Source organism: Muntiacus reevesi, chromosome 3 (assembly GCF_963930625.1).
Source record: "Muntiacus reevesi chromosome 3, mMunRee1.1, whole genome shotgun sequence".
NCBI classification, from domain to species: Eukaryota; Metazoa; Chordata; class Mammalia; order Artiodactyla; family Cervidae; genus Muntiacus; species Muntiacus reevesi.
In genome coordinates this window covers 129,013,449-129,025,222 of record NC_089251.1, presented here as the reverse complement: position 1 = coordinate 129,025,222, position 11,774 = coordinate 129,013,449, and positions in this window count along the sequence as shown.

Genomic DNA, 11,774 nt, shown 5'->3' with positions numbered 1-11,774 from the left:
CAGTTAGACTGAATACACCCAGTGCCCAGTCTTGGTCTCTAAAACCATTCCCTAGGGAAAGAAACCAGGGCTCCTGGGAGAAATAGCTGATTCCAGGGCTGGGGCAGGGTAGGTACGAGATGAGCCTGGAGCATTTTGTTAGGCTAGAAATTAAGGAAATAGGCTAGAAAAATGATGGAAGCATGTCACAAGGACACAGGAGCTAGCTTGAAAGGATTCCTGCTAGTTAAATCTGGGACAGCTTGAATACCAAAATAATTAAATAAAATAATCTATCATAAACCATTAGAAATAGGAATTCATGAGTTCCCATGATAACAAATATATATACTAATAATGAATATATGGGGAGGAGGGAGAGCTGTTGCTTACAATGAAATGCTGAATGCCAGCTGATAAATTGGGAGAGGGTACTACAGTTGAAAGGTTAGCATTTTGTAAACATTATGGAAAAGACTACATCAAGCAAGAATTATCAGTACATGCTAACTTTAGGGGGAAATTTAGATGAGGAGCAGAATATGTGTATGGTCTTAAAGTATCTCCCACAGATTAATCACTAGTTCTAAGAGACAGAAATCAGTTATTACACAGTGGCGAAATTCAGCACTGAGATTGATCAAAATTTACATCAGCCATGAGAGCAGATTAACATCACACGTTTTTAGATGTGATACCCTGAGAAAGATACAACAGCATCTGGATAGTATTTTGGCCAAGACTGTGTAGCATGAATCATGAGGAAATACTAAACTCCAAATGAAAAATATTTTATTGAGAATGGGGGCATGGGGAACTCTGTATTTAAAAAATGTCATCATGATGACCAAGAAAGGCTCTGGAAGTGTTCCAGATTAAAGAAGGGTAAAGAGACATGACAGTTAAATGCATCCCTGACCCTGGACTGAATTCTTTACTGAGAGGAAATGCTATAAGGACGTTATTAGAACAAATGACAAAAATGGAAAATGGACAGTCGATTAGATGAAGGTAATGTTTCAATGTTAAATTTACTGAGGATGATGACCTTACTATAGTTTTGTAAGAGAACGTCTATTCATAGGAAATACAATGAATATATTTAAGGATAAGTCGCCATGGGGTTCCCTTGTGACTCAGTGGTAAAGAATTTCCCTGCCAGTGCAGGAGATGTGGGTTTGATCCCAGGGTCAGGAAGATCCCCTGAAGGAGGAAATGACAACCCACTCCAGTATTCTTGCTTGGGAAATACCATGAACAGAGGAGTCTAGTGGGCTACAGTTCGTGGAGTCACAAGAGTTGGGCAAGACTTAGTGACTGAGCATGCATGAGTGGTCATGATCTATGTAATTTTCCTTAAAAAAAAAAAAAGGGAAAGTATATATGAGAGAGAGAGAGAGAGCAAGAGGAAGTAATCAAGCCAGAAAATAATAAACCACATGGGTAAACTGTCAGCAATAGGTGAATCCAGTTAAGAGAAAATCAAGTACTCATTTACTATTTATATTCTCATACTTTTTCTCTAAAGTTAGTTCCAAATAAAAGGTTAAAAAATCTTGCATATCCTGCTTTAGTGCAAGAATATTTATCTTTCTACTATTCTGTTTTGGTTCTGGGGACCGTGTTGAAGTCTGACTACTGTTAGAATAGATAATATTAGTATTTAAGAATTTTTTTTTTTTTTAGTGAAGTCGTTTCTTTGCAAATGAAATCTTATGTAGAACATAAGCTGTAGAAAAGATAAAAGAAGGTCTGCTCTTATTGAAGCATGTGTGTGTTTTTTGGGAGAGCATTAGGATCCTGTCTGCCTGTCTACTTCACCTCCTGCTCCCAGGTAGGCAGCTCTAAGGCACCTCCAGGGAATAGAGTTTGACAACCACTGCTCTGAATTAAACAGGGCATGGTCCAACTGACCTTGGTAACCATTGAATGAGAGTGACTGTCCTGAGATCGGGTGAAAACCTCAGGATTGCTTCACAGCATTTGACTTGGGCTTTTTGGATGTGTCCTAATGCATGCCTTCAGTGATAAATGACCAGTTTTTTTTTTTTTTTCCTGTCTCTCCATGAGGTTATTCCATCCTTGGCCTGCAGTTCACACTTGACAGGTATTCAGCAACAGGGCACTGTTTGTCAAGCCCAGTGTGAAATTGTTTCAAAGGACCAAGTCATTTCTGAAGTATGTATAGAATAAGACTTGTACAAACAGAATTACATTTTCTCATAGCTGATTCATGGCTGTTTGGGATTCATTTTTGAATGGCTGTGTTGTCTCACAGATGGGATTTATGTTTGTCCAACCGTCTTCTTCCTTTTCTTTCAAGTAGTTAAGGGTCTTGAATATATTTGGTGGAGAGGAACTTGGTATTGTAAGAGAACTGTGGCAAACCTTTTTGTAAACTGACTTAACACCTTCCAAATTAACTGCTCTGAAAGTTGGAAACTCTGTATATAGTTGACCTTTGAACAAGATGGGTTTGAGTTGTAATCCTCCACTTACCTGTGAATTTTTTTCAGTAGGAAATATGACAGTACTGCATGATCCACTGTCAGTTGAATCTTTGAGCGTAGAACCTCAGACGTGGAGGAACCACCTATACGAGGACTGACTATAAGATGCTCAGATTTTCAACTGCGCAGAGTCGGCACCCCTAACAGTCATGTGTTCAAGGGTCACCTGTATTTGTATCTACTTTAAAGCTCAAACCTTAGTCAAAAATTTAAGACTATTATTTGTTCAACATCCTTAGAAGATTGTATCCAATAAGTTCATTTTGTTTAAGATGTGGCCATCTTAGTGTGTGTTTAGTCACTCAGTCGTGTCTGACTCTTTGTGACCCCATGGACTGTAGCCTGCCAGGCTCCTCTGTCCATGGGATTCTCCAGGCAAGAATACTGGAGTGGGTTTCTATGTCCTCCTCCATGGGATCTTCTCAGTCCAGGGATCGAACCCAGATCTCCTGCATTGCAGGCAAATTCTTTACTGTCTGAGCCACCAGCGAAGCCCACGGCTTAGTAATTTCCTTCAAATCTCCATTAAGACTTTTTGTAGGGCCCAAGACTCTGATTGCAACCACTCACATTGTTCTTTTCATAGAAAGACAAGTCCCCCCTACAGTGAATGGCTACAAAGCTGAAGATAGAGATGGTCCTCAGATTTAATCTGTTGTGACATTTCTGTCAATTGGTAGAGAGTACCTGGAGTCCGACGTTGAAAGGGATTCTGGGGCAGCATTTGGGCTCAGTGAGAATGAGATCGTGATTGATTTGTGAGGTCTGCTTGTGGGTATGGAATGGGGAAGTTATCCAGGTGTCTGCAACATGTGTGATATTCCTGGCCTAAAAGTAACTCTCAGGGGCCCTGTTTTGTTGAAAAGAATACATTCCCCCATAGGCCATAAATGCTGGTCTGTTTTATGTACTTTCTTACTACAAACAAAAAGTTGTTGCTCACTATTCCAGTTCTACAAGGATCAAGTCATAAGCCACTTCAGTTGCTGACCTGCAGTACACCCTGGAAGGAATTCAGGATGGAGCATTCAGTGTTTTAGATAAAGGAACGCCTAGATAGTTAAGATGCACATCTAAGGAAGAATTTCAATGACCCCAGATTCTTGCATCCCCCATATATAGATAAGCATTAAAGTCAGTTAACCTGAGATATTTATTTTTTTGTGATTAGCAGTAATATTTTACTAAGATAAGAGGTTGACTAAATGTATTTCCCAGAAAAATGAAATCATGTATACAGTTTCCTCTCTCATACCTCTTTGAAGCAGTTCCTCAGAGCTATCAGAAATGTTATTTCCCAGGCTATAGTCTTCAGCAAGACACTGAGTAAAATTCTATGAATGGCTGTTACATTGTGTGTGTGTGTGTGTGTGTGTGTGTGTGTGTGTTTGTGTGTTTCCAGTTGGCATTACTAAACCTTGGATCTGGAGCCCCAGATTACATATGGGAAAAAATGAGAAGTCTCACTGAAACTTTGAACTGTTTCTCCTGCTCACATATGGCGCCCAACTTCACAAAGGAATTCTTAGTGGAGGGTAAGGCAAAAGACAGGGCTAAAAATCTGCTATACCTTATTTGGGTTCAATTGCTTGTCATGCTCATCTTGAGATTTTACAGTGCTAGTATTTTTTTTTTTTTTTAAGATTTCAGGATCCTGACATTTTTGTACTGTGCAAACTCAGTGATGTTTACTTGTCTTTTAAGTGGCAAGCAAGGGTGACCCTGGGAAAGCCCAGTCTCTCTCAGAACCTTCCTCAGCACTGAGACCTAAGAAACAGAACAGAATGTAGAGACAATTTCTCTGTGAAGCGATATGCTTGGCCTCCAAAGAGGGGTGCGCTATTTTCCTTCTTTAATTCCATAGCATCTTGTATCACTCCCAGGGAGCTGAGTATTGCTGCTTCACAGACTTGCCACTGAGATCCCACTCATCCACCCCTTCCCCCACACACTGGTTGATAAGAACCTCTCAGTAAACCTTTAAGCAGTAAACATTTCTGAAGGCCATTTATTATGTCTTGCTCTTCTTTGTTTTCTCACGATTCCTGGCAAGGATGCAAACCTCCTAAGACCTCGTTATGTGTTTGCAAAGTGGATTGTTTCAAAAAGACTTGTTTGTGGAATTATTTTTCAGGAAAAGAATAAAAAGGCCATCTGCGTGTTGTTAATCCCAGCAACTCAGGAGGAAACTGTGCCTTCTGCACCGTGAGCCTTTCTTCCCTCCTCTGGGTGTTCAGACTCGAGTTACTTTTGGAAATCCGCAAAGACAGCTTCCTGAAGCCCAGTAGTTGGAGGTGTTCTTACCGGGAGGCAGGATATTAAAAGCAGCACTCAAAATGATTCAATATGTGTTTTATTCACAAACAGCCCCGAATAAGGAAGACTTTGTGCGGGAAGATGTTGTCATACTTCCCAATAACACGTGCTTGAATTAGCCAGGGTGACCCTCCCTTCCCTATGGCAGAAAACAGCTCCCCATTCATGCCAGACCCTGTTTACATCCACACTTGGCAGGGTGGGTTCTAACTTTGGGGCCAGACAAATAAAGTTCAGTACAGAAGCAAAAATACCTCCATCGAGAGAAGTCATGAATAGAAGTTGGGTTCTCCCCCCATTAGAACAGAAATAGGTGCTGGGGACTGGAGAGCAGGAGGTTTAAGCAGCACTGCATGCTAAGTCGCTTCAGTCGTGTCTGACTCTTTGTGACCCCATGCACTGCAGCCCACCAGGCTTCTTTATCCATGGGATTCTCCAGGCAAGAATACTGGAGTAGGTTGCCATGCCCTTCTCCAGGGGATCTTCCCAACCCAGGGATGGGACCTGTGTCTCATTATGTTTCCTGAATTGGCAGGCAGGTTCTTTAACCACTAGCACCACTGGTAGTTACACTACTCAGGAGGAAAAAGGAAGATCCATATGTCAATTTCAAAAATTGTATAAAATGGCTCTTTCTTGTCTCACTTCCCCTGTATCCTCCCCCCACCCCAACCTTGATAGAGGAATCCATGAAGATCTTTTAATTAAAAAGTTGAAATTATCAAGAAAAGATACTGAAATGACATGGGTAGGTATGCTTTATCTCTTTTAATTAAAATAAACTGAAAACATATTTAAATTCTAGTTTCAGAGAATTTTCATGTAATTCTTCAATGTGTATTGCCCCAATTTTATTCTATCCTGGTGAGTTGTCTTGACATGACCATGGTTTGAGAAACTTTGAAGAGTCTGAAAAAACAATTTGGTTGTTTCTGAAAGATGTTAAAAAAAAACACTCAACCCTGAGGTATTTAAGAATTTTGAATCCAGATAACTGTGGACTCTGAATTCTGGCAGATGATTTACAATGTAACTATACCTCTTGCATGAGTTCCAGTAAACTCCAGGAGTTGGTGATGGACAGGGAGGCCTGGCATGCTGCAGTCCATGGGGTTGCAAAGAGTCAGACACAACTGAGCGACTGAACTGAACTGATATCTGTTGCATACCTGCCTGTCCCCCAAACTCACTTCCAGTTTTTCTCCCCCTCATTCACCGGGCTCCAGGCCTTAATCATGCTGTCCCCTTTGTCCTTTCCCACCTGAGAGATGCCCAGGGGTGCCATGCCCCATCTGAGAAGGCTCTGTTCCCCTCCAGTACCAATGCAGGCACCAGCCAACTCCTCTAACTTAAACCTCACCTCCTCTGGTGCGCCTGTCCTGGCACCCTCATTGAGAGTGAGCCATACTGCACATCTTATTCTTCCTTTTAGTCTCCTTTTTTATATTCTTCAAACTATCCAGCAAAATTAATAATTATTTTACTGGTTAGTTTACTAGTTTGTGGTGTCCCTGAAATGTAACCTTCTTGAACGCCGGGACTTTGTCCATTCTCTTTACCAGCGTTGCTGGCTGCAGACACTTGTTGGATAAATGAACACTTGACTGGTAGCAGGTCCCTCAGTGGAGCTGGCAGGAGCAGGTCACAAGGGCCACTTGCTGCCAGGGGCCAGGCCAGGCCAGAGAGACCCAGGCCAGGCCAGGTTGGGGTGCTGGGTCGGGGAAACAAGGAGAAAAGCTGAGTTTTTGATTGGAATCCTTTTGATTCTGGGTGCTTTCTCCACATTTTAGTGACAAGGTCGTGTGAGTCTGCCAAGGCATGGGCCAGGAGCTGGATCTTTTCTGGTGAAAGAGGGGATATGGGTCCTAGTTACTACCTTTAATATCAGCAATATAGCTCAGAGTTTTTCCTGGAAAAATGTGGCCTTTCAGTAGCAGACATTCAGCAGGCTGTGAAGATGTCTGAAGCCAGGGGAGTCCCAGGGGACACAGGGAGGAAGGGCATGGTGACTCAGTGTCCAGAGGGAAGGCTGATGTGTAAACAAATGAAAACAGTGACGAGCGCTGCTACTGAGGGATGCAGAGGAGGTACCCGGGTGTGTCGGGGAAGCTTTCCAGGATGGTCGGCCTCAGCTTGTTGCCTCCTCACTGGTTCCTTAAAAGAGGATTTGGTGACCTCTGCTGGGAGATGACACGGCCAGCCTGAACTGAGCCAGATTGATCCAAGGAGAGGGGAGATTTGCACAGATCCAAGGAGGCTTTCTAAAGTAAAACACTGGCTTGAAGAGATAAAGCTTGAAGGAGATTTGATAAAAGTGGAGGGACTTGGAGCAACAGCAGACAGAACATGTGAACAAGGCCAGAGTGGAGAAGGCTGGATGGGGGTAGGGATGGGGAAATGAGAGGGGAAGGCAGCTCCCCTGGACAGGTAAGTGGACACGGAAGCCTAGCTGAGTGGGTTCAGCTGACTGGGGACTCGAGGAAGCAATTCTACTAAGAATTTATTCTCAGGAACCAATCAGATACATGTGCAAAGACATCTATCCTTTCATTGACGGTAAACTCTAGAGTTGCTTAACATAGGGATTAATTAAATAATTTATGGTATACCCAGAATTAGAGAAGGCAATGGCAACCCACTCCAGTACTCTTGCCTGGAAAATCTCATGGGCAGAGGAGCCTGGTAGGCTGCAGTCCATGGGGTCACGAAGAGTTGGACACGACTGAGCAACTTCACTTTCACGCATTGGAGAAGGAAATAGCAACCCACTCCAGTGTTCTTGCCTGGAGAATCCCAGGGACGGCAGAGCCTGGTGGGCTGCAGTCTATAAGGTCACACAGAGTCAGACACGACTGAAGTGACTTAGCAGCAGCAGCAGCAGCAGCAGCTAGTGGTTAGGATTCCGAGCTTTCACAGCCGTGGATTCAGGTTCAATCCCTGGTCAAGGAACTAAGATTCCACAAGTTGTGCAATGAGGCCTAAAAAAGAAAAAAGATGGTTCGGTTTTATTTATATTGAGATGAGAAGATATTCAAGAGCTAGTGAATAAAAATATATTGGGATGGAATGATATATTAGATGTGCCTGAGTGCTAAGTAGCTTCAGTCATGTCTGACTCTTTGTGACCCCATGGACTGTAGTCCTCTAGGCTCCTCTGTCCATGGGATTTTCCAGGCAAGGATACTGGAGTGGGTTTCCATGCCCTCTTCCAGGGGATCTTCCCAACCCAGGGATCGAACCCGCCACTTCATGTCTCCTGCATTGGCAGGCACGTTCTTTACCACTAGCGCCACCTGGGAAGCCCCTTTAGCTATTAATGAGAGATATTGATAAGTAACAAACCAGATTACAAAATAATTTTAAAGATACATAAAGATCTAGAAGTAAACATATAACATTCACAGTGCAGGGGCAGGGGGGAGGTTTAAGAACAATTATTTTTTGCCCCAAATATAATAAAAATACTGTATTTACCCCACTGCGATGAGCAGACATTAAATTTACAACTAGGAAATCAGTAAGGTTATTTCCATTTTGAAAGGAAAAATCCACAGGGTTTTAAAAGAGATGATTAGGGCTAGAATCCTGAGTGAGTGAGTGACTGCTAAGAAATGCTGAATTTCCCAAGGAGATTCTCCCAACAGGCAGAGGCTCTGGATCCTGTAGTGTAGCTTCTGGGTGGAGAGACGAATGTTTCTTTGGGTTTGTTCTCCAGTACTGATCTCGGGATGGGGAGGTGCTCCCTCTTAATGCTCCACAATAGGCATGAGAAAGGAGGCACCTTCCCAGGCTCCCTGAGTGAGTTGCATTAGAATCACTAGGGGAGCTGAAATAAGCACCTGTCTGTGCCCATGTCCCACCCCTCGGACCATTAAAGGCAGATCTCTAGGACTGAGGCCCCTGTGATGCTATTCTACAGCCAGGATTGAATACCTCCTGACAAGAGGATAATGCATAAAATATAAACAGATAGCATTCTAAATTTGGAACTGAGCATTCCAGCCCTGAGTGTGTTGATCCTTGAAAGAGAGATGTCTTGGTCAAGCATATGCACAAACAAAGGCTCTGGGAAGTCCCACAGTAAAGAAATCTGTTTGATTTGTCTCACCTGGTGTTTCCAATTGTACTTCTGATGGAAACCTTTGTCCAGGGTAACCCTTTATCTTGGGTTACAGTGGGCTGGCACCAGTAGCCTGGAGTCTTTCTTGAAAGCCACAATATTTGGCCACCCTGTCAGAGTGCTTCTCTACAATGCCCCTAAAACCCTGGCAAGACCAAAGGGGATCTCCAGACACAGAGTTGTAGAGGTGAATGGAGAGCTCCCATTCTGGAGCTTCGGGTTAAGCCTGTTGCCCACTAGAACACCTGACCTGGGACAGTGGGGAGGGGACACCCTGGCTACAGATTCAGGCATACACAGGAGGAAAACAAAATCCGAAGAGATTATTGAGTGCCCGTTTCAAATCATACAGCTGAACAGGAGCCCAAAAGGGGCTAAGTAAGACCCAGACTTTCCGCTTCTCAGTCAGGCCCTCCCCCTCCCCCCACCAAGTTAAAGACTTTATTTCAGGCATTTTATGATCTTTGAATAAAGGAGCACTGCCCTGATTAATGGGGAGTTTCGGCTTTCTTATCCCATTTTGCCTTCCTATCTCCATCTGCTAAGAAGATACCCAAAGCTCTAAATATCGTTTGGTCGTCAGGAATGTTTAGAATTGAAGAGCTGGTTTGACACAATTAAAAGCTTCCAGAAGGCTGTTATGGCGCCAATTATTTACTCAGTGATAGCAAGCTATTTAAATTTCATTATGGAGTAGAAAGTAGGAAGATAAGGGCAAAATATGGTCAGGTTGACTGTGACCTCAAAACCCCTGCTCCTTTGGTTCTTAAAAGATAGCAGAAGCAGAACACTCTGACTCTAGCATCGTTTTTTTGTTAAACTGTGCTGTTCTCTTAAATAGAATTGTTTCTTAATCTCTTTGTGGGCTGCTAATGGGCCATTTATCAGGACATTCCAAGGCAAAGAGAATCTGGACCAAACAGGGCTGTCGATGTGGGGAGGGGTCCTCTGTATTGCTGGTGGTTGAACAAAGACTTAGTAATTCCCTGCCTTGAGCAAAATGAGGTTTACCACAGTAAAAAAAATTCAGAAACATCCTCCTCAACAAGGCAAGGAAGTAAATTTCACTCTTTTCTTCTCCTGCCTTCTTTTTATATACACCACTTTGATTGTTGAAGCTCTTACTCCTCTTCGCCCAGTCCCCTTTCAAGGTTATTCTTTACAATAATTTTAACAATAATATTTCCAGTGACACAATTTCTCATTTTGTTCTCATAGAAGGAAAGAAGGAAGGACTGGAGGACAGAGCAGGGTGAAGGATCTGGAGATATATATATATACACACACATATATATTTGAGGAATAATTTACACACAGTAAAGTTCACCCTTTTCAGTGTATAGTTTTATGAGTTTTGACAAATGAATACAGCTTTATAACTACCGCCCAGATCCACACATATAACAGCTTCCTTACCCCAGAAAGTTCCCTGGTATCTCTTTGTTGTCAGTTCTTTCTTTCTACTTCCAGTCCCTGGCAACCACTGATCACTTCCTTATCTCCATAATTCTGCCTCTTCCAGAAAACTGTATAATGGGATCTTACAGTATGTCATCTCTCGAATCTGGCTTCTTTCGCTGAGTGTGGTGCACTTGATATTGACCCATCTTGTGCACATGTCCTGCAATTGGTTTCTCCCTTCACCAGTTAGAGGACGTTGGGATTGTTTCTAGTTCTTGGCAATTATGAATCAAGTTGCTGTAAGCATTCATATATAAGTTTTTGTGTAGATGTGTGTTTTCATTTCTTTCGCATAAATACCTAGGAGTGGTATTGTTGGATCATCTGGTAAGTTAATGTTTAACTTCATAAGATCTTTAATTTTATAGAGATTTAAGTTTATAAGTAATGTATGTTTTTATTTTAATTTTTTTTTGATTTAAGCAGTTATATTGAAATAGATTGATTTAATTGTTTTAAATTTTATGAAAGAGTATCATGCTGAGCTAATTTTTCCCCTGCTCAGTTTCATATTGTTAAGATTTATCCATATTTTCACATCTGGCTGTGAATGTAATGTCCTAGCAGGTTAATATACCATGGTTTATTCATCTCTTCTCCTACTAATGGGCATTTGGCTGTTTCCAGACTTTTAAAATTGTTTTGCTTTGCCACTGACATTCTTGTTTATGTCTCTGTTAGTTGTGTTAGTTATCAATTGCTGTGTAACAAAATTACCAAAAACTTAGTGACTTAAAATAGCACACATTTATTATCTCAGAGTCTTTGGGAGTTGAGAACTGAGGTATATGGCTTAGCTGGGCCTTCCACTTCCAGTCCTCATAAGACTGCAGCCAAGTTGTCCAAGGCTCTGGGCTAATCTTATGGCTTGACTGGGGAAGGGTTTACTTTTAAACTCCTGTGGTTGGCAGCAGGATTAGGTGCAGGTTGTTGGACTGAAGGTTTCAGGTCTTGCGGGCTGTCAGCCCTTTCACCCTCGAGTCCTCTCCATCAGGGTCACTGCATCAGCGCCAGCAATGAAAAGCATCTGCTGGCGTTTCACCCTCGAGTCCTCTCCATCAGGGTCACTGCATCAGCGCCAGCAAGGGAAAGCGTCTGCTGGCGTGACAAATATCGCAGTCTTGTGTAACATAATTGCTGAAGTGACGTACCATCACCTGCACCCTTTTCTCTTGGTTCAAAGCAAGTGTGGGTCCTGCCCACATTCAAGGGGAAGAGATTGCCCAAGGATACAAGTACCAGGGAGGAGGAATAGTGGGGGCCACTTGGAATCTGTCTATCTCATCCATTGCTCACGTGTACAGTTTTTCCTTGGCTTTATAGCTGGTAGTGGAATGGCTGCGTCTTAGGGAATTCTCTTCATTTCTAATATTGTACTTTACTTAAAA